Genomic DNA, 26,403 nt, shown 5'->3' on the forward strand with positions numbered 1-26,403 from the left:
GATAGATGTATAGTGATATCTATTTGCATTCCCCTGTTGGCTAATGATGTTGAAGATATTTTCATCTGTATATCACCTCTGGTGAAATGTCTCTTCATATGTTTTGCCCGTTTCTAGTTGTGATAGATGCAGGAGACAGATAAGGGAGGTCCTGGGAAACCTTCCCACCTGCCCCACAAGTGTTTACACCAGATGGTTTTGTGCAGATGAGGGAACCTGCCCAGGGTTTTGTCTGGGCATGCCTGCAATGGTCTGTGTACTCGCCTGTGCACCGGGAAGATGGGGTGGAGCCACAGGAAGTTTGCGCCCTGTGCAGTGGGGAGGAACCTGGCCTCTTCAGCTCATGTATGGTGGCCTGGTATCCAATCTGTGAGGTAGGAGCCTGTTAGCAAGACTCCTTCTCACTTTGCTGAGTATTTTTTTTTCCTTTTTTCCTTTTTGCCCAATACATTCTGCTCCCCTCACCTTTCAATGTGTCCATGTGCCTAATCTTTTCTGGTCATATGACAAGAACACAGTTTTAGCTGAACTAAGGAACAAAAATTCTGCATCAGTTGGCTTGTTTGCCTCATTGTTGTGTCTTGAGAGTTCTTTATATATTTTAGATATTGGTCCTTTTTCAGATACATGATTTTAAAATATTTCCCCTATCTGTAACTTGCCTTTTAATTCTCTTCACATGAGCTTTCACAGAGCAAAGTTTTAAATATTGATAAGGTCAAATTTATCAATTTTTGCATTTTTGATGTGTGTTTTCCATGTTATGGCTAAGAATTATATCACTAGCCCTAGATGCTAAAGATTTTTACCTAGTTTTGCTAAAATTATTACAGTTTTACATTTTACATTTAAGTCTTTGATTATTTTCAAATCAATTCTTGTATAAGATGTGAAGGTTAGATTGAGGTCCATTTTTTTTTCTCCTGATAGGTATCCAATTGCTCCAGCACCAATTGGTGAAAAGACCGTCTTTCTTCTACTCAGTTGCGTTTGAAGCTTTGTCAAAAACCAGTTGAGTGTATTGGTGTGGATGTGTTTCTATTCTGTGGATCTCTCTTCCATTCCATTGATCTATGTGTCTATTCCTTTGCCAGTACCACACTGGGCTGACTACCAGAGCAATGAAATAAGCCTTAAAATCAAACAGAGTAATTCTTCCCACTTTATTCTTCATTGTCAAGATCGTTTTAGCTATTTTAGTGCATGTGGCTTTCCATGCATATTTTAGAATAAAGGTTGTTTATGTCTGCAAAAAATCTTGCTCATATTTTGATAGGCATTGCATTAAAACTATAGATTAACTTAGGGAGAATTGAAATCTTTAATACATTGTCTTCCAATCTATGAGCACAGTGTGTCCTTCCATTTAATTTTGGTTTTCTTTAATTCCTTTCATTACCGTTTTGTACTTTTCAGCATAGTTAAAATATTTTTAAGCTTATACTTAAGTATTTTATTTTGTTTGGAGCTTTTGTAAATGGCTTTGAAGCCATCCTCACAGGATTACTAAGAATTCTTTTTTTTTTTTTTTTTTTTTGAGATGGAGTCTCATACTGTTGCCCAGGCTGGAGTGCAGTGTTGCTGTCTCGACTTACTGTGACCTCCACCTCCTGGGTTCAAGTGATTCTCCTGCCTCAGCCTCCTGAGTAGCTGGAATTACAGGTGTGTGCCACCATGCCTGGCTAATTTTTGTATTTTTAGTGGAGACAGGGTTTCACCATATTGGCCAGGCTGGTTTCAAACTTCTGACCTCGTGATCCGCCCATCTGAGCCTCCAAAAGTGCTGGGATTACAGGCGTGAGTCACTGCACCTGGCCAGGGTTACCAAGACACTGACCATTTGCATCCCCATTGTTCCTGTAGATAGGATTTCTGACCCCGGTTTGACGACCCACAGGGGAACCTAATCAGCATGAAAACACAGTTTCTTCATCTCTCTGTCCCATGACCTCACCTTGCACTCTTCGATCTCCACACTTTGTCCCACTCCAGAACCCTTAAGAGCCCTGTTCCCATACTCCCCAGGGAGACAGATTTGAGATTTCCTCTCATTTTCTCATTTGGCAGCCCTAGGATTAAACCACTTTCTCAGAAGCCACCTGGTGTCTTTGTGTATTGACTTGCGGTGTGCATCTTGCAATATACCTAATAACAGTTTTGTGTTTTTTATTTTGATTCTGCCTGTCCATTGTTAGCAGATAGAAATGCGATTCATTTTTGTGTGTGACCTTGCTAAATTCATTTATTACTTCTAGGAATTTTTTTTTTTTTTTTTGAGTCGGAGTCTAGCTCTGTCGCCCAGGCTGGAGTGCAGTGGCCAGATCTCAGCTCACTGCAAGCTCCGCCTCCCGGGTTTACGCCATTCTCCTGGCTCAGCCTCCTGAGTAGCTGGGACTACAGGCGCCTGCCACCTCGCCTGGCTAGTTATTTGTATTTTTTAGTAGAGACGGGGTTTCACCGTGTTAACCAGGATGGTCTCGATCTCCTGACCTTGTGATCTGCCCGTCTCGGCCTCCCAAAGTGCTAGGATTACAGGCTTGAGCCACCGCGCCCGGCCACTTCTAGGAAATTTTTAAAGATTCCTAGAGATTTTCTATGTAGATAATTACATCATCTGGAAATAGTTTTATTTTCTGCACTTCAAACTTTATGCCTTATTTACTTTTCTTGATTTGTTACAGTAGTTAGAACTTCCAGTACTATGTTGAGGTAAGACCCCATCTCTACAAAAAATAAAAATTAAAAAAGCTAGCCAGGTGTGTTGATGCATCCCTGTGGTCCCAGCTACTTAGGAGGCTGAGACAGAAGAATTGCTTGAGCCCAGGAGGTCATGAGGCAGGAAATTAAAGAAAGAAAGAAAAATAAAATTAAAAAAGAGAAAAACAAGCTTTCTATTTAGGCTGACTCATCCTAAAGGCAGTAACACGCAAAGCCTGGACCCAGGTGAAGTCTCAATAACATTATCTAAGAAGCCAGAGCTCAAAAGAATGTGATCTGGAGACTCAGCACACTCTCAACATAGGCATAAGAAAAATACATTTTCCTGTCTCATTTAGTATAAGGAAACTTCCCCCTTGAATCCTACCCCCCTCCATGTGATTGTACCTTGCTCCGCAAGTTTTATAATGTTATAGATTCCTGTTTTTTGTAACTAATAACTTCAGGTATGCTGTTTTTATCTGAGCAGTGCAGTGAAGGTTATAAGACACGCCTGAGCAGGCCTGGGCTGCAGCCATCTAGGTGCCATAGTGAACGTTATGAGATAAGCCCATGCAAGGCACTAGAGCAAGCCTAGATAACAGCCATCTGGGCCACATAGCAAGAGTCACATGTAATCCTTACACACCTGTCACAATTTGATTAACTGCCTTTGTTCTGCCTCTGTATGCTTGCTTTTGTGCCACTGTGCTTCATGCCTCTGTAAGCTTGTTTCAAGCTAGCCCACCCCCTTTTAGAAGTGTGTGTAAAAGTCAAGTGCTGTCTTTGTTCTGGGTCCAATTTTTGGATGTTAATGCGCTGCATCTGAGCGCACTCAAAGAAGTCCTCTTCTTCCACCTTTCAGTCTCTCTAGTCTCCTGATTCCAGCAACAGTTGAGGCTACAGTGTGTGGTGTTTTCACCACTGCACTCCAGCCTGGGCAATAGAGTGAGACCCCATCTCAAAAAGAAAAAAGATGAAAGATAGTAGAGAGAACATCCCTTCCTTGTTCAGGATCATAAAGGAAAAGCATTTGGTCTTTTGTCATTGAGTCTAATGTTAGCTGTAGGATATTGTTGTAGATGCTCTTTATCAAATTCATCTAGTTGAGATAATTCCCTTCTAATCGTAGTTTGCTAAACATTTTCTTCTTTTTCTTTTACATTAAAAAAAATTGAGTGTGGAGGGAAAAGCAACTTCATCTTGGATGCTTAATCTGCCTTGTTGACTTCTGATTAAACCCACTCCCTGCAATGCCTCCGAGATTTCTATTTTATCTGTTACTCCTTGTGTAACAGCATGTATTTACCGTAAATCCTGCCATTAGGTCAAAAGAATCTTGATATTATTGTACTTACCATAAGTCCTGCCCTTAAGCAGTTGTCCCTACACATCCCTTTTGAATCGCATATACCCTTTGCCTGTGATATATAACCTAGCGGTATGGGGGGTAATGGTACAGGGGCCCACCATCTTGTCTTGCTGCCACCTGAGGTTACCAGACATTACTTCTTTTCCTAAGTTCCTATTAAATGTTTGTTTCTGAGAAAATGGATATGTTAAGCCTTTTTCTTCAGCCTCTCAATGTCCTTAGACTATTGGGGGTAGTTGTATATAGACCTGCCCACCATGGAACATGTGGTGAGCCAGGCCAGGAGCTGAGAGATCAATAAATGGGAAAAAGGTATGAAGCATCCATGGGGGAAATCCCACAATGGCCAGCCACTCCATGTGGAGTGGTGTGGATCACCTTTTAGACATTTGTGGACCACTGCGTGAGAATGAGGATGCTCTGAAAACACTGATGGGTTTAGAGCAATTGTTAACTGATAACCATCTATCATACTGCTGTAAGGAAGGGTGGTGAGTAGCCACTGCAGTAAAATGTCTGCTTCTATAGGCTGCCTGTTTGGTGATGAGAGCCTACCTAGCAGTGTTGCAATCTTGTTGTCTGAGGTATTACCCAGAGTTCTTTGTCTCATGACCAATAAAATTAAGGAGCATGGACACCAAGGGTGAGGTTGGAGTGAAAGTTTAAAAAACCAAAGAAGAAAGCTCTCCACAATGGAGAATGGGGCCTGAGAGGGTTGCCAGCTATAAGACTGAGTCCCAGGTTTTTATGGACTGGAAAGGGGAGGAATGTACTGACTGGTCTGTAGACTCTCTTGGAGAACCAATTGGAGGTAGAGGTGAAGGTGTGGCCCAGGACCAATTAGGCTGAAGTGATGTTCACCCTATGTAAATGAAGACTTGGCCTGTGGCCAATCACAGAAAGGTAGGCATATGTAAATAGGTGAAAAGTCAGAGCAAAAAAGGAGTAGAATTTGTTCATCTTGATTCACAGTGTAGATGTTTCCATTCAAGGATGTGGGGCCTGTAGTGATTTTCAGGCTATTCTTTGAAGGAGTTTTACCAAGGAACCACCTTGTCCGCCTGACCAGTTTCTTCTTTCCTCCTCTCTCAGCAGCAGAAGCAAAATAAAACAGCTTGAGGAGGAATTACCATTAGGAAAGATATATTTTTTAAAAGACCTCTATAGTGAAAAGTCAAGGACTCTGTAGTCAAATTGGTTAAACCTGATATTTGGGCTATGTATGTATGCATGTGTATTGTTTTAAGGCTTCTGCCCTCGCTCTGTAAAACAACTCAGTTGACTGATTTCTCAGTGTTTGTCCATTTACTTCTGTCTGTCCCTCCTTCTTTCCATCCTTGATGCCACACGAGTAGATCCCAAAAGGATTCCTAACAATGTGGGATCACTTAAGGAAAACAGAAAAGGCATCAAAGACTTCTTTTTGGGGTTGAACCTGTTTTTTCTTATAGAACCCCAAGAATTATAAGCAGACAGATTCAGCTATAAAATCCTGTTCTCTTTTGTATTGCATTACTTGATCTCTTTGGATTTTGAGGATAGAAGAAATTACTTTGTAAGTTTGAGGATTTGATCTTGCCACGTGTAATGACTGGTGAGTCACAGGTGAGAGTTACAGTGTTAGAGGTAGCTGAGAGACAGTTCCTTATAGTAACTGGTTATTACTAGAGGGGCCTACTCATTTCTTTGCGCATTTGAGGAAAGCAAGGTTTAGGCCCTAAAAACTGCTTGCTTTCTTTGTTCTATTCGTTAAAAGGGCTCCAACTTCAAGTCAGTAATCTAATTAAGAAACAAGCTAAGTTGAAAAGACACTTTCCCTCAAAATATTGTCTTCAGATATTGGTGTTTAAGTCTAAGTTCTGGGTCTTTGATACGTACATTTTCTACCTTGTTTCACCTGAGTCATGTCTTTAAGAATGGTTGATAGTCTAAAAGTGGGAAAGAAACTGTTTGAAAATTGGTGAGTGAAAAATATTATAAATATATAAGATCTGCTTCTGTGTATCTTTATGTCTATATGTATATGTCACTTGTATGAGCTATTACACTATCAAAATATATGAAAGAGCTTTAATCAACTGGCTTATAGAAAAGTAAGTGCTTAAATAAAATACTTTGTCAGAAAAATAAAAGCTAGCTCATGTTGGGACTCAGAAACAAATACCCAAAATATGGTGCATTGCCATGCTGAACTGAAGAAGCTTTGATCAAGGCCTCTCTGACCTCCCCACCACCCACTGTCTCTCTCAAAGGAGCTGAAGTTGCTTTATCTACCTAAAGTCCAGACCCAGCAGAGAAAAATGTTTTTTCTTTACATGGACGTAAAGCATGATGGTAAAAAAATTTTTTTTTTCTTCCCTCCCTGTAAGACCAAGAATGTAACCACACCCAAACAGATCTTTTCACTGTCAAAGAGAACTATTTACAAGTAAGTCATTCTCTCTAGTAATCCTCTCAACAGCATTTCTTTTCTCTTTCCTTCCATAACTTGTTTTTGCCAGGATGGTATATAAGCTTGTAAAACTCACTGGGGAGTTGGGCCTTCATTCTGAAGGATCCTGTGTATACATGTTAAATAAATTTATATGCCTTTTCTCCCATTCATCTACCTCATGTCAGTGATTTTTCAGTGAGCCTGCAAGGGGCCGAATGATGTTAGCCACTAGACTCAAATGATTTTTAGTTCACATGACTTTAGTAATCATTGATAAATAAAACTAGTTTTGTTACCATTTGACCAGGTTCTTGCCCACTGCCCAGATAGAGCCAAACACTGAGACAGCAGGTGTGGTAGTAGAGAAAGACTTTAATTATCACAAGGGAACTGAGGAAGGAGAATGGGAGATTTCTCAAAGCTGCCTCCCTGAGAATTCAGAGGCTAGAATTTTAAGGATAATTTGGTGGGAAGGGGCTTAAGGGATGGGTGTTGATAATTGGTCTGGCATGAAACCATAGGGGTGTCGGAGGTGCCTTCATGTGCTCAATCAGTTATTGGGTCATGGTGAAGTCACAATACAAGTCAAGTCAGTTCCTTAGTTACCCTCATGGGCCACAGGTACAGTTGGCATCAGTTGGTCCAGACTGTTAGAGGCAAAGTCTGAAAAATATCTCAAAGACCAGTCTTAGGTTTCACAGTAATGTTAGTGACTGCTGGTTACTATGGAAAGCAAGCTGGGAAACAATGGTAGGTTATTATTTAACCATGGCTATAGCTTAGTAGAAAAGTTTGCATGAGGTGAAATCCCTGGTGGTCAAAGCTGCTCAGCCTTCTCCCTTGGTCAGTCCAACTTCTGGAAGCCATAGGGAAGATCATATTCTTTGAAGAAAAAACTTCATTAATCTTGTGGGCAGCCTGCCTGGGGGCTAAGACAAGGAGGTAATACATTATTAGTGTCTACTGAAATGACTATGTGCAAGCAATCATGCCTGGAGGAGGAAAAGATCTGAGAGAAAGATAAATATCTTAACAAAATTCAACCCCCTACCATAATTTTAATCTTGTGGCCTTTTAAAATTTCATAACAGTGGTTTCAATTTCAAAATTCTCCTCAGTAATTTAAAATCTTAAAGTCATGTTATGTTAAATTAAGTAATCCTAGGTTTTTTACTGAAATTAGGGTTACTAAGAGTTAGAACAGTTGTTAATATATGTAATTAAGAACTACTGTTAGCTGGATATGGTGGCTCATGCCTGTAGTTCCAGCTACTCAAGAGGCTGAGGTGGAAGGATTGCTTAAGTCTGGGAGATTGAGGTTGCATTGAGCCATGATTGCATCACTGCACTCCAGTCTGGGTGACAGAGTGAGACCCTGTCTTAAAAATATAAAAAATAAAAAAAATAAAAAAAATAAAACTACTAGATACAAGAAAAATAACTCTATATACAGAGTGTATAAAGAAATGTGTGGTTTTGGTCAGGAAGTTCATTTTAAAACGACATGACTATATGATTTTGGTAAAGGAGAACTAATTTCGTCTAATTTAGAGGTTAAATGTTTCAAAATGAAGGAAATAAATTATGTAGATAAAAGTTAATGCATAAAAAGGAAAAGGATAAACAGGTGAGGAATGAGGAAAATTTGATTCCCAGGTGCCCATGTGATCACCCACAGCATAGAGCTGCTGCGCTGCATTCAGTTACTAAATGTAAAAGTTACCAGTGGAATTTAGAGATGAATTCAACTCCTAGAGAGTTGGGCCAATGGAACTGCAAACTAAGGAAACGCAAACTAATAAGCAAAATGTGAAATATTAAGTCCCTTGGTTATTATAAACCAAAAAGTGTCTGAGAAAGACATCAATCAGTTTAGAACTTTATTTTGCAAATGTTGAGGACACACAAGGGAAAAAAAAGACACAAGTCACAGTAGGATCTGTGGCCTGTGCTTTTTCCAAAGAGAGTCTTGAGCACTTCAATATTTAAAGGAAAAATAGCAAGCAGCAGAGGAAGGAGGGGAAAAGGGGGGAAGGGTGAACAAGGAGGTGAGTAGTTTATGTCCTGTTACAAAAAAACCAGATTCTCATTTAATTTATGCAAATAACTGCATTGCCACAAATTAAGAATATTCACAGATAGCTTCCAAATTTTTTTAGAAATCAGGGAGAGAAGGCCAGTCGCGGTGGCTCAAGCCTGTAATCCCAGCACTTTGGGAGGCCGAGACGGGCGGATCACGAGGTCAGGAGATCGAGACCATCCTGGCTAACACGGTGAAACCCCGTCTCTACTAAAAAATACAAAAAATTAGCCGGGCGCGGTGGTGGGCGCCTGTAGTCCCAGCTACTCGGGAGGCTGAGGCAGGAGAATGGCGTAAACCCGGGAGGCGGAGCTTGCAGTGAGCTGAGATCCGGCCACTGCACTCCAGCCTGGGCGACAGAGCAAGACTCCGTCTCAAAAAAAAAAAAAATAAAGAAATCAGGGAGAGAGAAATACGCTTAAAATTTTGCTTATAAGAATATACTTTACTCAATTGTTAAAAGCTGTAAATAGCTCAAAAGAAAAAAGTTTTCTTGATTCTGATTTTAAAAAAAAAGAATCAGCAATGTTTCAAACAAAAAAATCACTGAAAAATTATTTCAGCCTTCCATTGGTTCAGTCCATGCAGTTAACCCCTGTCCTGCTTGATATTGAGCCAGCAATCCTCATGAATACATTAGTTCTTTAATGAGAGTCCTGGAAGTTTTTTTATTCTTTAGTACCATGACATAGTTTCCAAGGTTATCTGAAACCTGCATTTAAGAGCACCCATCAGTCCTTTCCATGAATTCCCTTAAAGAAGCAAGTTTTATGATCTTTTTTTTTTTTTCTGAGGCAGAGTCTTGCTGTGTCACCCAGGCTGGAGTACAGTGGCATGATCTTGACTTGGATCCACTTGGATCACTTGAGGCCAGGAGTTAGAGACCAGCCTGACAAACATGGCGAAACCCTGTCTCTACTGAAAATACAAAAATTAGTCAGGCACAGTGGTGAACACCTGTAGTCCCAGACACTTGGGAGGCTGAGGCACCAGAACTGGACTCAGGTGGCAGAAGTTGCCATGAGTCAAGATCATGCCACTGCACTCCAGCCTGGGTGACACAGCAAGACTCTGCCTCAGAAAAAAAAAAAAGATCATAAAACTTGCTTCTTTAAGGGAATTCATGGAAAGGACTGATGGGTGCTCTTAAATGCAGGTTTCAGGATCATAGGCATGAGTCACTGCACCAGACCAAGAAGCAAATTTTAGGTTTTTGCTTTGTAGAAACCACTTTTTGAGAAGAATCAAGGTAAAACAAATAATTGTGGATGACAAAAGTCTTAGAACAGCCATAGTTAAAGATACAACTGACCAAGATATTTGGTTAGTTCTGTGGTATAAAACAATTTCACATAATGATCGTTATTATTATTGATAATATGTACTAAAGCATATCAGAATTATAGGAATCTCATACACTTTTGGAACATATACTAATAACACATTTATATAAACATAACCCAAAGAAAATTAAACACCAATTTATATTTGACAATGGTTTTTGTATGATTGAACATGTCAAATAAGCCAGATATGCCTCTTTTGGACTGCAGGGGACCTACTATCTAAAAAGATAATGAGGTTTAATGACTGGATTTAGAATTTGATTTTGGAAAGTTTGTCAAATATCAAAGGTTTAAAACACATGATGTCAGGGCCGGGCGCAGTGGCTCATACCTGTAATCCCAGCACTTTGGGATTTCGAGGCGGGTGGATCACAAGGTCAGGAGTTTGAGACCAGCCTGGCCAATATGGTGAAACCCCATCTCTACTAAAAATACAAAAAAAGTAGCCAGGCATGGTGGCACATGCCTGTAATCCCAGCTACTTGGGAGGCTGAGGCAGGAGAATCCCTTGAATCCGGGAGGTGGAGGTTGCAGTGAGCCGAGATTGCGCCACTGCACTCCAGCCTGGGTGACAGAGCGAGACTCTGTCTAAAAAAAAAAAAACAAAAAAAACCGCATGATGTCACAAACCCGATGACAGGTTACTGTAAAATAAGTCATTCATGTAGCCAAAATGATAATTCAAAGATTTTTAAAAAGCAAAAACCTTTACTCTTTGATAGAGAGGAGACTCAGTTTCTCAAACAATAAGACCTAGTAAAGTCAGCATGAGGCCAACTGAATGCTAGCTCTCCTCTCTCCCCCCCTTTTTTTTTTTTGCAGTTTATTCAAAAGGCAAACAAAAGTATTTTACTATATCATTTTATTTTTGTTTTTTATTTTTTGAGATTCAATTTCGCTCTTGTTGCCCAAGCTGGAGTGCAATGGCACGATCTTGATTCACTGCAACCTCCGCCTCCCGGGTTCAAATGATTCTGCTGCCTCAGCTTCCCGAGTTGCTGGTATTACAGGCGTGTGCCACCACGCCCGGCTAATTTTGTAGTAGAGACGGAGTTTATGTTGGTCAGGTTGGTCTCCAACTCCTGACCTCAGGTGATCCGCCCACCTCAGCCTCCTAAAGTGCTGGGATTACAGGTGTAAGCCACCACACCCAGCCCACTGTATCTTAATATTACATGAAAATCTTACTCAAAAGAGAAAACCAAATTTTGCCTTTGCGTACGCTATTATTAATGCAAAAGCTACTTTTAATAAAAGCTTATAAACAAATTCATCCTTAGAACTTCTAGACAAAAATTATGTTCCCTTAAAAAATCCACATTCCCATGCCTTCTTATAACCATATTTTTAACCAAAACACATTCTACTTTTAAAATACGCTTTGTGTGTATCTAGTAGTTTTAATTAAATACATTAATTATAATGTTACCTCTTAGTAACTCTTATTTTTGGTGAAAAACGTAGGAGGTTCATAAGTTTATAGATAAGTAGAAGCAAAGTTTTATGTCTTTAAGCATTTAGCACAGTATTTAACCTGCCTAACTAGTTTAGATCAAAAGTCTAAATTAAATTCTGGAGATGTTTTTATTTTATCAATAATTTAAAAACTAGTTTTATTTACCAAATATTGCTAAAGTTTCATGAACTAAAAAGCATTTGAGTTAAAGTTTCTACTTTTCTGATGAAAAATTTTATTTAAGCACTTACTTTTTTCTTTAGGCCAATTAATTAGAGCTCTTTTATATTTTTTGGTAGTGAAACATTACATACACATGACTTGTATAAACACATTGACATACAGACATATAGACAGGAGCAGATCTTATAGATTTATATGATTGTTCATTTGTCAGTTTTCAAAATACCTCTCCCCCGCTTTAGACTATCAATTCTTTTGATAAGCTATTTCATTGCCCTGAGCAATTGCCAGCTAGACAGCTCAAAATTTGGATTTCTAAACAGACAACTCTTAGGCAAAGCAAAGTAGACACTTTGCATTTTAAAAGCACAGAGCTAACACATTAGGCCTAAATATTGTACCATCATTTGCTCAAGCCAAGGGAAAAACAATGGTGTACGTAAATTTTAGTTAAGATGGCCAGGAAAAGTACTTTAAACAAAGGTATGACTTATGAATTTAAAGCAATGGGAAGAGTTTCTAATGTACATAGGGAGATAACCATTACAAATACAAATTTCCTTGAAGAGGTAAATTTATTTTATGAAAGAGTTTTCAGATAGTCAGCTACATGCCTGAAAGTTGTATTTTGGCTTTTTAAACTTGACTTGTTTCTTAATTAGATTACTGGCTTTAGGGTAGAGCCCTTTAATGAATATGAGAAGGAAAATATGCAGTTTTTATGGCCTGATATTTAAATACGTGCAAAGCAAGCATAGCTGGAAGGCAGAACAGATCCTCCAAAACCAAGGATTCCATTTTTACACTCTATCTGTGGTTCCCAAAGAGACGGGAACACCATGGGACGAGATAGTTCAATGCTTTTACAGCGCTCCTCACTGCTAGGATATTCTGTTCTCCCAAGGATGGTAGGCGACTCAATGCCAGTCAGTGACTCTTTGATCATCTCATCCCCCACAGGAGTCTTACCTCTCAGTCAGGAGTGGAGATGTTTCCATAGCTTCTACGTGCCCCGAAGCTCACTTTTCTCATATACATGCACAAGGAAATGAGTAAAACAATGTGGTCATGACTACTCACTGTAAGCCTCTGCCATCAGCCATTTCTAAAAGTGTATTTCTTATTTACCTATTGTATACACCAAAGTTACTTTCTCAAAAGTAATTTTAGGTACCCCCAAAAGTAAAACAAAATCAGGTGACAAAATACAAAAGAGAACAGAGTTTTATTAGATATGAGTGAATTGGTCTGCTTACAACTCCTGGGAGACATGAAGAAAAACAGATTTCTTTCAAACACAGAAGAAGTCTTTGGTGCCTTTTCTGTTTTCACCAGTGGATCCCAGGCTGTCAGAAATTCCTTTTCTTCTTCTTTTTTTTTTAGGTGCTTCATGTGGCATTGAGCATGGCAAGAGAAAGGAGGGACAGGCAGAAGTAAACAGAGAAACAATGTAGCTGACTGAAAAGTTTTTACAAAGAGAGAACAGAGGCTTAAAACTAGTGTGTGTGTGTGTGTGTGTGTGTGTGTGTGTGTGTGTGTGTGTACATATATACCCTAGATATCAGTTTTAGTTAAGTCTACTTTTGACTATTGAGCTCTTTTAAAAAAAAACAAACAACTTTTAAACTCTTTTACCACCAGATTTTTGCCATAACAAACAGCTGGTATTTGAAAAATCATAAAAATATCAAACCAGAAAGGACTCATTCTCTGGCTGGAAAACAAACCCGAGTCACCAAGGTGAAAAGGGAAGAACCTTAGCTACTGAACTGCAGCATGGGGTGGTGTCCGTTGTTTTTCTTAGAGGGAATCTAGAGCAATTTTGAGCTTTTAAAGATTTTAAACTTTTTTTTTATGTTAGATTTTGCTCAAGCAAGTTCTCAAGACTAGCTATGACACTATTATGTGTCCTTTTTAAAATTTAATTTTCCCATCAATTCTTTAGAGTAAGAGATCTCTAAAACCTTTTTTATGTTTCTTTTGGCATTGACAATTAGGATTTTCAGTGGTGTACTTTATTCTGATAGCAACTCAGTGCAAAAATCTCTCTGTGTAAAGCCCAGGTAATACTTTTCGAGGTTTAGAATAAGATTTTATATTCCTGGAGAGGGCAGAAAGGAGGCAGTCCCCATGATCCCTAAAAATTCACTCTTAGAAATAGATTTAAGATAACAAAAGATGACAAAAACCCCATAGGGATGAGATCTTTTAAGAAAAAACTTCCCTAAGAAGTTGACACATTTGAAACAAAAAGTGTACTGCTTAAAATATTAGTTGTCTTGGATTCCCAGTCTTTGCAGACTGGCTTCCTGATGTGAACCTGAAAATTCCTGCCCTCCAGTTAGTGGAGACTAAGAGAATATGCCCACTTGGTGAGAAAGTCAAGCTCTCAAGGACATAAAACAAAATGACAAGGAAACCTCACCCAGGTTTTATTTCAGGGGCCTACAGCAAAGTTTGTCTTAACAGATACTGGTATAGTCTGAACTGCAGAACTGACCAGTCTGCAGGGCCAGCTTGAACAGTGAGCATATAGGGGTTCTAGGCCCATGTTCTATCCTATGGTACCCCTCTTTATGACAGACTGACACAGAAAGACAAAGACAAAACAGCACCAAAAAAGGCTATTTCTTTCCAAAAATTTGGGAGATCAGGGATCTCTGGAGGAAGAAGCTCCCAGACCTCAGCAAATCATCCAGTCAGTCAGAGTAATAAAGAGCTTTTAGTCAGCTGGTAGGAGAGCTGCTGCAGGCCAAAGGGCAACAGTCAACTCAGAATCCCTTCATGTTTGCCAAAATGTAAACCCAAAAGTGTCTGAGACAAGTCTCAGTCAATTCAGAGGTTTATTTTGCCAAGGTTGAGGATGCACCTGGGAAAAAGAGGCACAATCACAGTAGGATCTTTTGCCTGTGCATTTTCCAAAGAGGGTTTTGAGGTCTTCAATATTTAAAGGGGAAAGAGCAAGCAGCAGGGGAATGAGGGAAAAAGAGACAGGAGGGTGAACAATGAGGTAAATAGTGACATTCTTATGAGGCTTTGATTAATGCTTACTGAATCCACATTCTATATGTGAAAGGAGCCAGTAGAGGAACTGTTATTTATACGTTCATCTCATGCTCAGTAAATATGCATTTTACATAAACCTAGAATATGGGAAGAAGTCACATTTACATTTGTCTTGGGGTGGGCAGAGGCATGCTTTGTAGTCTTATCTTTGTCCTGTGCCCATGAAGATAAGCTGTTAATTTACATTGTCAGGGTGAGATTCAACAGAACTCTATGTTTTGGGGTTAATTTATTGAAGGGATATTTATTCTGAGAGATTTGGGGGTCCACAAGGAATTTCCTTGTAAGAAATTTGTGAGGGAGGCCACCTGGAGAGATATGTGGCCTTCTATCATTGTAGCTTTCTATTTAGGAAAAGGAAGGCCATTTTTTACATGAATCTGTTCACAAGCTTTATGTTTACCTTTGGCATTGTGATTTGGGGGACTTAAGATTTTATTTTCCTTTTAGTTATTGTTATCTATAAAAGCTAAAATGAAAGTGAAAGAGAGTGCCTGGTTGGGCCTTGAGCCTAGACCAACCTCAGATATGGGTCTGTCTGAGCTCAGGTTCTTAGCCTCAAATGTACCCACAAGGGAGAAAAAGTAAGCCAGCACAACAGAAAGTACCTTTAATGTTTGTGGCTAGTAAGTGTGGCAGAAGGGCAAAAGCAGGTAACAGTTGAAACCATAGGGTATAGTATGAAGGAATCATTCCATTTCCTACAACAGTATCAGCAGCTCCCTGAGGAACTTTTCCAAAATTGGATTGTGAGAGTAACTACTTTGGAAGCAGTGGCTTTGGTTTGAAATGCTGCACAGTGGAAAACATGTTTGGGTGATGCAAGACCCACAGGTCACTATAGAACAATTGCAGATTCATACATATGATCCAGACACATAGGAGGTTATTCCTGAGAGAAGAACTGGGCTGGTGGACTGGATAAAAGCCACTGTAAGATCCTTTTACTCTGAAAAGGGGGTCTGTTCAACTACCCCTATAAATGCCAAGTTGGGTACTTCAGATGAAGCATGTACAAGCCATGTGTAATTGGCTTTATGAGGACCGGGATATTCACCTACTGAATATGCCTGTTACCCAGGTTATGGTAAATGCTTTGGGTAAGGGGACCCCCTCTACAAGGGTACCACATGTAATGACATCACTCCTGAAAAGTGGAACAAGAGTCCTAGAAGCCTTATCAAATTTGTTGTCTCAGCTTTCCTTGATGGGTCTTACAGATATTAATTTTAAAAGCTAGGTTAATTAACAAGAATGTGGTGAAGGTTAGAGGAGAGAGTCAAAGGACTCATCCCAGAAGGGTGTAAATTTTTAAATGTTTACTAAGAAATAGGATGAATAGGCCAGGTACGATGACTCACGCCTGTAATCCCAGCACTTTGGGAGGGTGAGGCAGGTGGATCACAAGGTCAGGAGTTAGAGACCAGCCTGGCCAACATGGCGAAACCCTGTCTCTACAAAAATACAAAAATTAGCCAGATGTGGTAACAGGCACCTGTAATCCCAGCTACTCAGGAGGCTGAGGCAGGAGAATCGCTTGAACCTGGGAGGTGGAAGATGCAGCGAGCCAAGATCACGTCATTGCACTCCAGCCTGGGCGACAAGAGCAAGACTCCATCTCAAAAAAAACAAAAAACAAAAAACAAAGCACTGATAAGGGTGAAACTAAAAGGAAAAAGAAAGGGGAGAGTCATGGGACTCATCCCAGCAGGGTAAACATGTTTAAATATTTATTAAAAATGGGATAAATACAACAGAAATTGATGGGGTTAAAACAAAGGTCTTAATACAACACTATCAAAGGTTGGGTAGACCAGAGGGAACCCCGACTGTCTACAAACATTATAGGGCCCAAAACAGTTTTCTGTATTTGCCCTAAATTTGTGAAATTTAAGAAAAAAATGAGAAGGTAAAGATTATAATGAGAAAGCTGACTAAAAATTGTCTGGGGCAATGTTGAGGCAGTTAATCAAAATAAAGATTGACCAATGAGCCCAAGTCCCTTGGCTCAACTCACTGCTGGGAACTCAAATCCTTTTTCACAAGAAAGGGTAAAATGGTCTAGGGATGGAGAAAAAGGTTCCTGGAACTACAACATAAAATGTAAGGGTCGATAGGATTTTAAGAATTAAAATGTTTGAACAGGCTTTATGTAAAGTAGCTGTGTCTCCTTTACCTAAATGTTTTCTGGGAATGGACATTGTATATGACTGGAGGATGTTTACCTTTCCTGGTACTGTGAAGCAGAAAGCATGTAAATCTTCTCTTTGGACGCTATTAATTGGACATGCTCAGAGGGAACCCGTAAGACTGACCAAGCCCACGAAGTGTAGAATACAAGCTGAAGTGCTGGTAGGGAACAAATTATCCACCGGATAGCTCCTTGTAGAATGTTTATTGGGGCTTATGGCAAAAGTCTATGAGCACCTTCACTAGAGAATTTTCGTTTGGGGGCATTTGCTGCCTTGTAATTGGATGTTAACTAAAGCTACTTCTATAATTCAAGGACATAAAATGGCCTTAACACCTGAAGTGATAATGTCTGAATGTCAGAGAAACACTCTAATGAGGATAGCAGCACCCAAAAGAGTCCCACTAATAAAATGGGAATGGTTTGTGCAGGATTTATGCTATCTGAAGAATGCAAGGAGGAGATATGAGCAGGGAGCCTCTTTTTCCCTAGGACTGACTCTGAAACTGTGTGGGGAGCTGCTGGATTCTACACTGTATAATAAACAGCTCTCACCTGACTGGCAAAGAGCTGGTTGGTGTGTGGATGGCAGTTCCAAGGTGAGAAAGGAAAATATCCTGTTTGGAAGGCTGCTACTCTAATTGTAAAGTACACTATTGTGAACAAAATTTACCTGTCTCTCTACCTGATATCTGCAAAACTGGAAACTATTCATATATTCTTATGATATGGGAATATAGTTATTTGCATAAGTTTGGTAAGAATCTGTTTTCTTTTGTAACAGGACACAATTGGAGACACAGGTTCTTTTATCAAGGCCTTGACTGGAGTGGCATGTTTTCAGATATGACCACATTGCTTTGAGGAAATGAGGTTGATGTTGTAGAGCTGATAAAGCCCCCACACAAAGGCCAGCCTACCTCTGGTAAGTAAAAAATGTCACTTTCTGGCAGGCCCAGGAACTCACGTTATTTTTGGGCCTCAAGAAGAGAGGAATACACCTATTCATATAGGTATGACAGGCACAATCGGATACTGAATCCTTGACTTGGTTAGCCTCAGGGCTTATAGAAGTCTAATCTGAGACTCCTTATGAAAAGTGTCCCAGTGAAGCCAGCTTAAAAGGAGACAATATGGCCAATCCCTATTCTCCCTGCACTTTATGCAAATAGTCAGGTCAAGTTAATGAGACTAAATTTATTTCACAAGTAAATTGGTCCTACTTTGACTTATCCTTAGTAGAAATGGGAAAACTGTTGAGAAAAACTATGTTTCAGAAGAAAACTATAGTATGCTCATTATTAGATTGTAGCCTTAATCATTGTTTTTGAGTTTTATTATTTGCCTACAATTCAAACTGAATCCTGAATTATTTCCTCGCTACAAATTTCTAAAGAAAAACTGAGATTTAATTGTCTTCATGCCCTTTTTGATTGTAATCCTTGTGTGCATTGTATTTCTACTATTCAAATTATTAATGTTATATATCTCTCATTTTTCTTCTTCCAAGAAAACTAAAGTCACGGTATTTCACAATGACTAGAGATGACAAAACAAAGCCTGTGAATCTCCCTAATTTGGAATGCTGCTGGGTCTGATCTGTTTTCCCTTGCCAACCCATTGCTGCTAAAGTTGCACAATATCAAGCACTTTCCCTAAAGGCTCAGAAGAGGAGGGTGTGTGAGATTAAGAGGGGTGGAGTGTGGGGGCTAAAGCAACTCCATCTTGGATATTGATCTGTCATATTGAGTTCTGACTAAGCCCATTTCCAAAAAGGCCTCTAAGGTTTTTTTGTTTGTTTGTTTTGCTTACTGTTGCTTGTGTAGGATCGTGTACTTACCTTACGTCCTGCCCTTGAATAATTGTCCTACACATCCCTTCTGTATCACGTATACCCTTTCCCCATGGTATATAAGCCCTGGTTCTGGGTGTAATGGCATGGGGATCCACCAACCTGTCTCCACACTACCTGAGACACAGACGTGGTTTCTATTCATAAGTCACTATTAAATGTTTCTGCCAGGTGCAGTGGCTCACGCCTGTAATCCCAGCACTTTGGGAGGAAAAGCAGGATGATCACTTGAGGCCAGGAGTTCAAGAACAGCCTGAGCAACATAGTGAGACACCCTCCTCCCTTTACAAAACATAAAAAAGTTAGCTGGGCATGGAGACACATGCCTCTAGTCCTAGCTACAGAGGCTGAGGCATGAAGATTGCTTGAGCCAGGAGTTCAAGTGGCTGTGATCATGCCACTGTACTCCAGCCTGGGACCCTGTCTGGAGGGAAAGAGAGAAAGAAAGAAAAGAGAGGAAGGAAGAAGGGGAGGAAGGAAGGAAGGAGGAGGGAGGAAGGGAGGAAGGGAAAGAGAGTGAGAAAGAGAAAAGAAGAGAAGAGGCCGAGCATGGTGGCTCACGCCTGTAATCCCAGCACTTTGGGAGTCCGAGGTGGGCGGATCACAAGGTCAGGATTGAGACCATCCTGGCCAACATGGTGAAACCCCGTCTCTACGAAAAATACAAAAATTAGCTGGGCATGGTGGCACACGCCTGCAATCCCAGCTACTCGGGAGGCTGAGGCAGGAGAATTGCTTGAACTAGGAAGTTGGAGGTTGCAGTGAGCTGAGATCATGCCACTCACTGCACTCCACCTTGGCGACAGAGTGAGACTCTGTCTCAAAAAACAAGAAAGAAAGAGAGAGAGAGAGAAAGAAAGAAAGAGAAGGAGAAGGAAAAGAAGAAAAGAAGAAGAGGAGGAGGCAGGGAGGAGGGAGGGAGGGAAAGAGGGAGGGAGGGAGAGAGGGAGGGAGGGAGGAGGGAGGGAGGGAAGGAGGGAAGGAAGGAAGGAAGGAAGGAAGGAAGGAAAGAAGGAAAGAAGGAAGGAAGGAAAGTTTCTTCCTGAGAAACTGGGTATGTAAGCCTCTTTGGGCTCTTAACTTCCTTGGAATTTTAGTGGTTGGTTTGCATAGGCTTGCTCACTGTGGAACATTGAGGTGAATTTCACATAATGTAAAATTAACAGTTTTGAAGTGAACATTTTAGTTGCCTTTGAGGTTAATCCTTGTTGTAGGATGTATCAGTACTTCCTTCCTTTTTATGGCTGAATAATATTCTATTGAATAAATATGCCACATTTTGTCTTTTTTCACTCATCAATTGATGGACACTTGGGATGTTTCCACCTCCTTTTGGCTATTGCAAATAGGGCTGCTAGAACATTCATTCGTGTACAAGTATTTGTTAAAACACCTGTTGCCAAATCTTTGGGATAGATACTTAGAAGTGAAATTGCTGGGTGATATGGTAATTCTATATATAATTTACTGAGGAACTAACAAATTGTTTTCCTTAGAGGCTGAACCATTTTACATTCCTACCAGGAATGTACAAAGGTTTGAATTTTTCAACATCTTCACCAACACTTGCTATTTCCCCATCTCATCCTTTTTAATAGCCATAGTTACAGAATTTTACTCATTTCTAGTGGATGTGAAGCTGTATTTCATTGTGGTTTTGATTTGCATTTCCCCAATGACTGATGATCTTGAGCATCTTTTCATGTACTTGTTGTCCATTTGTTTATCATTTTTGGAAAAATGTCTAAGTCCTTTGCCCATTTTTTAAATTGGGTTGTTTGTCTTTTTGTTGTTGAGTTGTAAGAGTTCTTTACATATTCTGGATGTTAAACTCTTACGAGATATATAATTTGCAAGTATGTTCTTCCATTCTGTTGTTGTCTTTTCACTTTCTTGAGAATATCCTTTGACAAACAAAAGTTTTTAATTTTGAGAAAGTCCAATTTATTTTTTTCTTTTGTTGCTTGTGTTTTTGATGTCATATCTAAGACTCCATGGCCAAATTCAAAGTTATGAAGATTTATCCCTAACTCTTCTGAGAGTTTATAGTTTTAGTTCTTATATTTAGGTCATTGGCCAATCATTGCAACTTAACTTTTGTATATGGTATGAGATGGGGGTCTAATTCCATTCTTTTGCATGTGCATATCCAGTTGTACTGTACCTTTTATTGAAGAGACTATTCTTTCTACCAGTTTACCAGTTTTGTCCTTAGTTTACTCTTCTTTTTCCCTGTTCTTTAAGGAATAGGGTTAGGTTATTGATTTGTGATATTTCTTCTTTTTTAATGTAGGCAGTTACAACTATAATTCCGCTTTGAGCACTGCTTTTGCTGCATCCTGTAAGTTTTGGTAGGTTGTATTTTGCCTTTAATTTTTTGTTTTTTTTTTTGAGACGGAGTCTTGCTCTGTTGCCCAGGCTGGAGTGCAGTGGCGTGATCTTGGCTCACTGCAAGTCCTCTATTTACTTATTCATCTGCTATTAAATGTTCTATCTATTATTTGTTTCTCTTTTTTTTTGTTTTGTTCTATTATTGAAAGTGGGTTATTAAATCTCCAATGATTATTGTAGAATTAGTTCTCCTTTATTTCTATTAATGCTTTCTTAACATATTATGGGGCTCTGCTGTTTGGTGAATATATTTTTATAATTGTTAGATCTTGGTAATGAATTGACCCTTTTATCAATATATTATAATATCCCTCATTTTAAAGTCTATTTGGACTGATATTAGCATAGCCACCCCGGTTCTCCTTTTGTTACTGTTTGCATGGAATATCTTTTTCCATTGTTTTACTTTCAATATATTTGTCTCTTTGAACTCAAAATGAGTCTTTTGTAGATACCACATAAGTGGATCATGTTTTTTTTAAATCCATTCTGCCAATCTCTGTCTTTTAATGGTGAGTTTAATTTTTTAACATTTAAAGTGATGACTGATAAGAAAGCAATTACTTCTATCATTTGCTATTGTTTTCTACAAGTTTCATATACTTTTTGTTCCCCAAATACTGTCTTTTGTGTTTGATTGTGTCTGTCGTGTTTTTTAAAGTGTACCATTCTGATTCCTTCCTCAGTTTTTCTGTATATATTTTAATTATCTTTTTGTGGGTACTCTGGTGATTACAAACAACACCCTAAATATATAAAAATACAGTTTGAATTGATATCAACTAAGTTTTAGTAGCATACACAAAATCTATTCCTATACAGCTTTGTTATTGTCACAAATTGCATCTTTTATACATTGTGTGCCCATTAGCATACTTTATAATTATTGTTTTCTACATTTGTCTCTCAAACAACATAGGAAACAATAGGGTACAGACTGGGCTCACAACTGCAATCCCAGTAATTTGGGAGGCCAAAGCAGGAGGATCTCTTGAGGCCAGGAGTTCAAGTCCAGCCTGGGCAACATAGCAAGACCCCCATTCTACCAAAAAAAAAATTAGCAGGATGTGGTGGTGTGTGCCTGTAGTCCCAGCTACTTTGGAGGCTGAGGTCAGAGGATCACTTGAACTGCAGTGGGGTTTGAGGCTGCAGTGAGCTGTGATTGTGCTACTGCACTCCAGCCTGGCTGACAGATTAAGAACCTGTCTCAAAAAGAAGAAATTAAAAAATAAAGATATAGGAGGCCAGGCTCAGTGGCTCACACCTGTAATCCCAGCACTTTGAGAGGCCGAGGCGGGTGGATCATGAGATCAGGAGTTTGAGACCAGCCTGGCCAACATGGTGAAACTCCATTTCTACTAAAAATACAAAATAATCTGGGTGTGGTGGCACGTGCCTGTAATCCCAGCTACTTGGGAGGCTGAGGCACGAGAATCGGTTGAACCCAGGAGGCAGAGGTTGCAGTGAGCTGAGATCGTACCACTGCACTATAGCCTGGTGACAGAACCAGACTCTCTCTCTCTCTCTCTCTCTGTATATATGAAACAAAATGAAGACTTATACTAAAAATACAATAATACTGACCTATGTAGCTACCTATATTGGAGTTCTTGATTTTCTCATATATTTTCGTGTTAGTGCTTAGCATTCTTTCATTTCAGCCTAGAGGACTCCCTGTAACATTTTGTATAGGGCAAGTCTAGTAGGAACAAACTCCGTTTTATTTGTCTGGGAATGTCTTAATTTCTCCTTACTTTTTGAAGGAAAGTTTTTGAGAAATGAAATCTTTGGGTGACAGGATTTTTTTCTTTCAGTACTTAGCTTATTCTCATGTTTTCTGGCCTATATGGTTTTTAATGACAAACTGGCTATTAATTATATTGAAAAACCCCTTGTATGTGATGAGTTCCTTCTCTCTTGCTACTTTCAAGATTCACTTTGTCTTTGATTTTCAACAGTTTGTGTCTCATTGTGAGACTTTTTGAGTTTGTCCTATTTGAAGTTTATTAAACTTCGTGGATGCATACATTCATGTATTTCATCAACATTGGGGAGTTTCTGGTAATTATTTCTTCAAATATTCTCTCTCTCCTTTTCTATGTCTTCTTCTGAAACCCCCATAAAGAGGATGTTGATAGGCTTTAAAGTATCCATGAGATCTCTTTGACTCAGTTAATTTTTTCTTCATTCTTTTTGCTTTCTGATCCTTAGAATGGGTCACTTCAATAGTGCTATCTTTGGTTTGCTGAGTCTTTTCTTCTTACTTCTCAAATCTGCCACTGAAACTATGTAGTGTTAGTTTAATTTCAGTTATTGTACTTTTTTTTTTTTTTTTTTTTGAGACAGAGTCTCACTCTGACACCCAGGCTAGAGTGCTTTGGAGTGCAGTGGCACGTCTCAGCTCACTGCAACTTCTGCCTCCCAGTTCAAGCTATTTTCCTGCCTCAGCCTCCTGAGTAGCTGGGACCACCACACCCAGATAATTTTTTTTTTTTAGATGGAGTCTTGCTCTGTCATACAGACTGGAGTGTAGTGACACGATCTCAGCTCACTGAAACCTCCACCTTCCAGGTTCAAACAATTCTTCTGCCTCAGCCTCCCGAGTAGCTAGGACTACAGGTGTGTGCCACCACGCGCAGCTAATTTTTGTGTTTTTAGTAGAGACGGGGTTTCCCCATATTGGCCAGGCTGTTTTCAAACTCCTGACCTCATGATCTGCCCGCCTCCACCTCCCAAAGTGCTGGGATTACAGGCATAAGCCACTGCACCTGGACTGTATTTTTAGTAGAGATGGGGTCTTTCAAGGCCAGGCTGATCTTGAACTCCTGACCTCAGGTTGATCTGCCCACCTCAGCCTCCAAAAGTGCTGGAATTACAGGCATGAGCCACCATGCCCAGCCTCAGTTATTGTCCTTTTCAGCTCCAGAATTTTTATTTGGTTCCATTTAAAACATTTCTGTATCTTTATTAATATTCTCACTTTGTTAATATATCATTTTCCCAGTCTCCTTTAAACTTTTGTCTATGGTTTCCTTTAACTCTTTAAGACAACTGATTTAAAGTCCTCAGGGATGGTTTATGTCAATATTCTACACATAAGTGGACCATACTTTCTTGTTTCTTGTATGTCTTGTAATTTTTTGTTGAAAATTGGACATTTTGAATAGTATAATGTAAGTAACTCTGGAAATCAGAATTTTCACCTTCCCCATGATTTGTTGTTAATTGTTGAAACCTGCAGTCATCTTCTTGTTTAGTGATTTTTCCAAACTGTTAGAGCACGGAGTTGTAAGGAAAATGAGCACGCAAAGGATTTCTCAGCAAAGCAAATTTACTTCTGCACAAAGGGGTGCCTCTGTATGGCCAGTCCCCACGAGAGTACACAGAACAAAGGAGAGTAAGTTTGTATTCGTGATGCAAATCCTGCCCCCTATGCCCTTTCCCCATTGGCTGGGGTTGGACTGCACAGTTTAAGCTAGACCTGCTTGGCTAAACATTTAAACTTTTTCTTATATAAGTGGGCACGTAAGAGAGAGAGGGGAGAGAGGGAAGGGGTCGTCTGCGGTGAGCTAGAGAGTCAGTCTTTTCCCAAGTAAGGAAAGGAATGTGAGCTGGTATTGATAACGCCACTGGTGCGGTGGCCTGCCTTGGCATGTAGTAACAGCAGAAAGAAGGAAAGAAGAAGAGACGGGGAGGGGTACTGGGAATTAAAGAGTAAAGGATTAATCGGGCCGTTTCAAGAGAAACTGCCATATTTCACAACTTTCCTCTTCTGTTTTTTTTTTTTTTTGAGACAGAGTCTCGCTCTGTCACCCAGGCTGGAGTGCAGTGGCCGGATCTCAGCTCACTGCAAGCTCCGCCTCCCGGGTTTATGCCATTCTCCTGCCTCAGCCTCCCCAGCAGCTGCGACTACAGGCGCCCGCCACCTCGCCCAGCTAGTTTTTTGTATTTTTAGTAGAGGCAGGGTTTCACTGTGTTAGCCAGGATGGTCTCGATTTCCTGACCTCGTGATCCGCCCGTCTCGGCCTCCCAAAGTGCTGGGATTACAGGTTTGAGCCACTGCGCCTGGCCCCTCTTCTTTTTTTTAATAACTTTTTCTTTTTAAACCTTTTTAGCATATTCTGACTGTGCTATTTGGCTTGATTTTTTTAGAAGAAAAAGTCCACTTGAATAGGGTCGGGGAGAGTTGAGAAAAGCTTTGGTGAGAGTTATCTCAGTAAGTTTTTGTACTACCCCTCGAGCACAGGGTATAAGGCAGCATCCAACAAGGATTAGTATACCTGTGACAATTGCAAGAGGGGTGAGTATTGAAGTTATTAACCTTTTCTATCCACCGAACCACTTTTCTATAAGGCCTGGAAAGGGATCGTTTATCCCTGAGTTTTTAGCTAATTTATTTGATAGAAAGGTAAGGCCTTGTAAAGCCTTTGTAATCGTTTCATTGGGGGCCATGTTATTAGGAATAAAGATGCAACATTGGGTTCCAGTCATGACACAAAGTCTACCTTTTTCTGCTAGCATCATGTCTAACGCTAGTCTGTTCTCCCAGGCCATTTGACTGGTGGGCCCTAATTGTTCAGCTGTTCCTTTAATGGCATCTTTGGTATAGTTAACAAAACGTTGTTGGATATAGTAAATGTAGTTTATTTAATTTACATTTTTATTGATAGTTACCCATTACAACACTGCAGATTCAAACCCTGCAGCTGTTTGGTTTCAGGCTTTAAATTTATTTGGCACTCCTCGTGGAACACTGATGGCATCTGTATAGACCTGAGGATCAAAGAACTCATAAGGAGCCTCTCCTGGCTTGTGGTGTTTTGCTTTTACTATCCTGGGTTGGTGGAATGCCCCGGTGAAAGGGACGGCCAATTGGACTAGAGCATAAGTTCCGCCCCAGTTACTTGGTAGAGTGTCCAGTGGAAGTCCGCCTCCACACCACCATGTATCTGCTCGGGATGGCTAAGGGCAGACTGATGGGTAAGCTCTTGGAAGGGCTAAGCTCTTTGCATCCCTTTAAGTTTCTGAGAAATGTCAAGTTTTCCCCCTATTGTGAGAGACATGAGGTAAACCTGGCATTGAGAGGCAGAGGCTGAATGGCCCTCGGGGGCTGACCCACAGGGTGTTGAACTTCAGGGAACAGCAGAGAGAGAGAGCTTGGCACGATTTATCATCCAAGGCTGTGGGATTCTGGAAAAGAGCCACTATACAGCTCATGCCCAGTTGACAGAGAGACCATCCAAGTGGCAAGGGGACAGTCTGGACCTCTGGCCTACCGTGCACACAGGCATAATAGTCACTTTTGTTCAAGGTGCGGACAGAATATTTAATCCAT

At 40.1% G+C, this 26,403-nt stretch overlaps 1 long non-coding RNA gene across 8 annotated transcripts in view; it reads left to right on the forward strand.

Moving 5' to 3' along the window:
* LOC141408971 (uncharacterized) overlaps positions 1–26,403 on the forward strand; it is a 177,162-nt gene that overhangs the window by 12,824 nt on the left and 137,935 nt on the right. For all 8 annotated transcript variants that reach the window (XR_012426870.1, XR_012426868.1, XR_012426871.1 and 5 more), the window contains one exon: positions 17,610–17,750. This is a non-coding gene — a long non-coding RNA (uncharacterized lncRNA). The remainder of the gene's footprint in view (positions 1–17,609; positions 17,751–26,403) is intronic.

This window comes from Macaca fascicularis, chromosome 17, assembly GCF_037993035.2.
Source record: "Macaca fascicularis isolate 582-1 chromosome 17, T2T-MFA8v1.1".
Lineage (NCBI taxonomy): Eukaryota > Metazoa > Chordata > Mammalia > Primates > Cercopithecidae > Macaca > Macaca fascicularis.